Genomic DNA, 5677 nt, shown 5'->3' with positions numbered 1-5677 from the left:
CGTTTTGTTTAGTTGGTAATTACCGATTAAGCTATTTTAGTTGGTATTTACCAACCACCTTTTCTTAGTCGGTAATGTTAAAGTTCGTTTAGTTAAAAGTTTTGTAATTTGAGAGAAATATTATCGACTAAATGATGATGTAGTTGGTATTTACCAATTAATGATATGGTTAGTCGGTAGAGTTAAAGGTAATAAAAATAAAAAATTTTAATTTGAGAGAAATATAAGAGACTAAAGAGAGTTTTAGTTGGTATTACCAACTAATTTGCTATTAGTCAGTAAAGTTAAAGCTCATGAAAATAAAATTTTATAATTCGAGGAAAATGGTACCGACTATATGATTGTTTAGTTGGTAATTACTAACTAATTTAATTGTTAGTTGGTAAAGCTAAATTTTAAAAAAGTAAAATCTAATAATTCGAAAGAAATAATGCCGACTAAATTTCGTTTTAGTCGGTATTTACCAACCAAAAAATTTCTAGTCGGTACCATTAAAGATCATCAAGTTAAAAGTTTTGTAATTTGAGAGAAATATTATCGACTAAATGCTTATTTAGTTGGTATTTACCAACTAATTTTTATTTAGTCGGTAAATTTAAAGGTAATAAAAATAAAAATTTTTAATTTGAGGAAAATATTACCGACTAAATAGTATTTTTGTTGGTATTACCAACTAATTTATGTTTAGTCGGTAAAATTAAAGCGCATAAAAATAAAATTTTATAATTCAAGAAAAATAATTTGAGGAAAATTTTACCGATTATATGATAGTTTAGTTGGTATTTATGAACTAATTTAATTTTTTGTTGGTAAAATTAAATCTTTAAAAAATAAAATCCAGTAATTGGAAAGAATTTTACCGACTAAAGTATTTTTAGTTGGTATTTACCAACTACGTTTTTTAGTCGGTAATAAAAATAAAAAATTTTCATTTGAGAGAATTGGCTAATTCAATTAACACCTCATAAAATTATGATGCATATATTTAGAAGTGGCTAATTCAATTTTGGACTAAGATAATTCAATAATTAAAATACACTTTTAATTTTTCTTTCTTTAGTTTATGATTTGAATTAAATTAGACTGTTTAAAATAAAAATTATTAATATAAATAAATTGAATTATATCACCACTTTTTGAAGAAAAATAAATGATATTTTTATAAAGATAAGATTAATGGGAAGGAAAACCAATGATGAAAAAAGCTTGACTTATCATTAAGATTTTTGGTATTTCTTTAAAATATATATATATTATTTTAAAAGAAAAAATTTTAGGGAATGAGTTAGTTGATATTAAACAAAATTTGTCAGCATATCCTATTTCAATTTTACTTTCAATATTTATTTTTTATTAAATTTTACTTAAATTTTAATTTTTTATTATTTTTTTTTATTCCATGATTTTTATTAGAGGCATTACCATTTTAAAAGAATAAAAGAAAAAATAAGGAAAGAAACTTAAAAAATATATATCTAATAAGAATTGAAATTAAAGAAAAGAAAAATGTAAACAATAAAATAAAAAAGGAAGAAAGAGATCTTAGCCGTTTATTTTAGGTCTTTATTCTAGACCATCAGATCATACTATATAAATTTCTCTAATATCAATCCAGCTGCTTCTTCTCTTTCGCCGGCCGATTCTTTCACCCATGGTGAGATCGATCACTGCAGAACCCAAACACTTCCTCATCCATTTTTTTTTTCAGTCGAGGCACACTTTCGAAATCCCAATTTGGCTACTGTTTATTGCTTCCCTGCTGCCGTAGCACGCTCACGATTCTGTTTGGCTGCTTCGCTAGGCACGCTCGTGATTTTGTTTTGCTGCTTCACTCGGCACGCTCGTGATTCTGTTTTGCTGCTTCACTCGGCACGCTCGTGATTCTGTTTTGCTGATGTCTTACAGGTAGATTCCTTTCTATTTTATCTGTTTATAATCTTCGTTGAAAGGTCTGGTTGCCCTGTCCATGGGAATTAGTGGAGTCTTAGAGGAGTGGTTGTTAATTTAGCCAGGATAATAAGTATGTGTTTCGGAGAAAATTCAGCATATTGTCTTTGTTAGTGAAAAAATTCAACTTGGACCTCTTTGATGGTGAATCTGTTGATTGTGATCTCATTTTTTTTTGGGTTTGGTAAAGTTTCCTCTTGATGTTTCTGTTTGATAGATTTTTGGGTTCTTGAAAGCTCTGGTTGTCTCTGTAGGTTTGTATTTTATTGGTTCTTGAACCCTGCCAAATCGTAACAAAAGAGATTTGATCGATTATATTCAAAGTTTGGGCACACGTAGAGTAGGATGGCTGATGGAATATCAAGTTTCTGGGGTCCTGTTACATCCACTACTGAGTGTTGCAAGAAGAATTTTGCTTATTCTTATTATTTTTTATCTTTTAAGAGATTTAGCACAATTAAGACAACAAATAAGAAATTTTACACTAATTTACTATAAAATTGAAGTTGGCCTCAATTGTTATCCACAAATGAATTCATGGCAGGTGGATTTAAATTTTATGCCAAAGTTCATGGACTTCAAAAGAGAATTTAAGTAATATTTTTTTTCATATCTTAAGATGTGCGACTAAGCACAGCACACTTGGCTTTTCACAGACAAGATGATATATAAACTGGCAGGTAGGGCTTTTGGAGACTGTTGCTTCTTATATGCGTGTTGTGTGTGTGTGATGTTTAGGAGGGGCAAAGAACTCTTCGTATTCAATTTGCACGTCGGTGCTTCTTTCTTTGAGCCCATATTTTTCTGTATTGTTTGATCTGATGGCTACATGTGCCAAGGGATAGCATGGGAATCAGTAGCCTTCATTTTGAATTGCCAAAGTGGCTATAGCTATATTAATTATGGCTGAGAAGCTCACTGGCTGGTTGTTGTATGAGATTTCTTTGAGATAATTGTTGACATATCTGCTTACCGAGGTTCTCACATTTTTTTTAATCATTTACTGGTGAGAAGGGAGAGAAGAGGGAAATGGCATAGGATTTTGCCTTTTTAAGAGACCCTTCTCTTACATCAACATTATGAGGGTCACCTTCCAGGCATTCTGCTTTGAGCTTCCAGCAGTCTGCGTCTATCGGTGACTACATTGTCCTTCCAAGTGCCTGTTTTATTTTGCAATTTTCAGACTCAGGACATAATTTTAATCTAAATGAATTGAACAAAAACTGGACCAAAACTGTCTGGTCCAAGTTTTGGACCAAAACTAAATTTTTATATTGGAAAAAATAAATTAACCATTGAATTTGATCAAGACTCAACCAAACTGAAATTGAAATCAAAATTGGAATCCCCTCAATCCGATTCTACCTTAAAATCGAACTGTAGCTGCCCCACCTTTGTGCATGAAATTATAGTGCGCAAATGCATACCCTTTGTCCCCTGCAACTTTCATTCCTGTAGAGCTCTCAACTTGTGCTTCAAATCATAGTTTTGATCTATTAGTTTGTTTTCTTTGTTTTTCCACTAGAACAGCCTAAAGAGGTCTTTTACAATTAGCCATTACCCCAATTTAATTCTGCCCTCATAAATCTAGCAACTGGTGAAGGGACACTGAGAGCAAACCTCATCGGAAATATCCAAGACTTTTTCTAGACTATAGCAAGCATGTAGGTTTCCAAATTGGTTTGAGTAGCACCCTAAAACAACCCCAATTCTTCAACTATAAATCACTAGCGATCATAGTTTCATTTCATCAACAGGTATTCAACTTACATTGAATAAATTTTGGAAGAAATATCAACAAATGTAAAAAAATAAAAAAATAAAAAATTCAATTTTAGTTCTATTTTAATAAGATCAACATTATAAAAATTTGGTATAATTTCATAAATTCTAGCATGACAACTAAATAAAATCATGTTATAATTTTGGCAATTAAAATATAATAATGCATATATTTTTTCAATTAATTAATATGAATAATGTTATAGTTGATTCAAATATATATGAATAATGTGACATAATGTGACATATCGTATACTCAATTGATTCAATTAACTAAAATATATATTCAATTAAATTATTTAAATAATAATCGTTACAATTGACTCAAAATATATATTGTTAATTGATTCAATTGATTTAATTGACTCAAAAATACATATGATCAATTGACATAATGTGATATGTTACATAATTAATTGATTCAATTTACTCAATTAAGGGTTAATAATAATTGTCACAATTAACTCAAAATATATATGATCAGTTGATTCAATTGACGCAAAATATATATGGTCAATGGATATAATGTGACATGTTATATAATCAATTGATTCAATTTCCTCGATTAAGGGTTAAATTGACAAAAATATATTATCAATGTAACATGTCATATACTCAATTGATTCAATTAACTAAAATATATGATCAATGTGACATATCACATACTCAATTGATTCAATTAACTAAAATATATATTTCATTGAATTATTTAAATGATAATTATCACAATTAACCTAAATATATATATGATTAATGTGATATTGTACATAATCAGTTGATTCAATTTACTCAATTAAATGTTCAGTTGACTAAAGTATATGATCAATGTGATATGTCATGTACTCAAAATGATTCAATTGATTTAAATATATATTCAATTGAATCAATTAAAAGATAATTGTTATAATTGACTCAAATATATATAATCAATGTGATATTTTACATAATCAATTGATTCAATTACCTCAATTAAAAGCTCAATTGACTAAAATAAATGATTGAAGTGACATGTTACATACTCAAATTGATTCAATTGATTTAAATATATATTTAATTGAATCTGTTAAATGGTAATTTTCATAATTGACTAAAATATATATGATCAATGTGACATGTCACATTCTCAAATTGATTCAATTGACTCAAATATATATTCAATTAAATTATAATTTTTGCAATTGACTCAAATGCATATAATTAGTGTGACATTACACATAATCATTCAATTAACTCAATTAATAACTCAATTAATAAAAATATATGATTAATGTGACATACAACATACTCAAATTAATTCAGTTGACTCCAATATATATATTCAATTGAATTAAGTGAATTATAATTTCTCAATTGACTTAAATATATATGATTAATGTGACCTTGTAATTCAATTGACTCAATTAAAAGCTTAATTAATTAAAATATATAATTAATATGACATGTCAAATACTCAAATTGATTCAGCTGACTCAAATACATATTAAATTGAATCAATTAAATTATAATTTTTACAATTGATACAATCAATGTGATACGTCACATGCTTAGTTTATTTAATTGATTAAAACATATATTGAATTGAATTCAGATTTATCCTATTTACTCAAACCAAACAAGCATATTAATTTAATTGTCTAATTCAATTTCGTATCATAGATCAAATTTAAATTAATTTTAAATTGAATAATAATTAATTAATTTAATCTAAATTAAAATAATTTTTGTTTAAAAATAAAATAATTAAATTTAATTAAAGTCATAAATTAAAATTAAAAGTGAGATGAATACTTTGATTTAATTAAAATTAATGCTAACATTAACCGGCCACTTTTTTTTTTTACTAAACTAGCCAGATTAAAGGGCAAAAAATTTGGCATATTGTATCTTACACGTTTTATGTAATATACATGATTTTTGTCAATAGGTATAGAGTTGAAAAAATAAAAAA

At 27.2% G+C, this 5677-nt stretch overlaps 1 long non-coding RNA gene and 1 other non-coding gene across 2 annotated transcripts; both read left to right on the top strand.

Annotated features, from left to right (window-relative positions):
- Nucleotides 1-1584: 1584 nt before the first annotated feature.
- On the top strand, nucleotides 1585-2262 carry LOC131173839 (uncharacterized). The gene is made up of 2 exons (XR_009144154.1): nucleotides 1585-1905; nucleotides 2202-2262. It is a non-coding gene; the product is annotated as an uncharacterized LOC131173839 (long non-coding RNA).
- Nucleotides 2263-2829: 567 nt separating this feature from the next.
- LOC131174348 (small nucleolar RNA snoR109) lies at nucleotides 2830-2936 on the top strand. Its single transcript, XR_009144596.1, has one exon. It is a non-coding gene; the product is annotated as a small nucleolar RNA snoR109 (small nucleolar RNA).
- The last annotated feature ends 2741 nt before the right edge of the window (nucleotides 2937-5677 follow it).

The sequence above is a fragment of the Hevea brasiliensis genome, chromosome 15 (assembly GCF_030052815.1).
Source record: "Hevea brasiliensis isolate MT/VB/25A 57/8 chromosome 15, ASM3005281v1, whole genome shotgun sequence".
NCBI lineage: Eukaryota > Viridiplantae > Streptophyta > Magnoliopsida > Malpighiales > Euphorbiaceae > Hevea > Hevea brasiliensis.
This window is presented reverse-complemented; position numbering and strand designations above follow the sequence as displayed.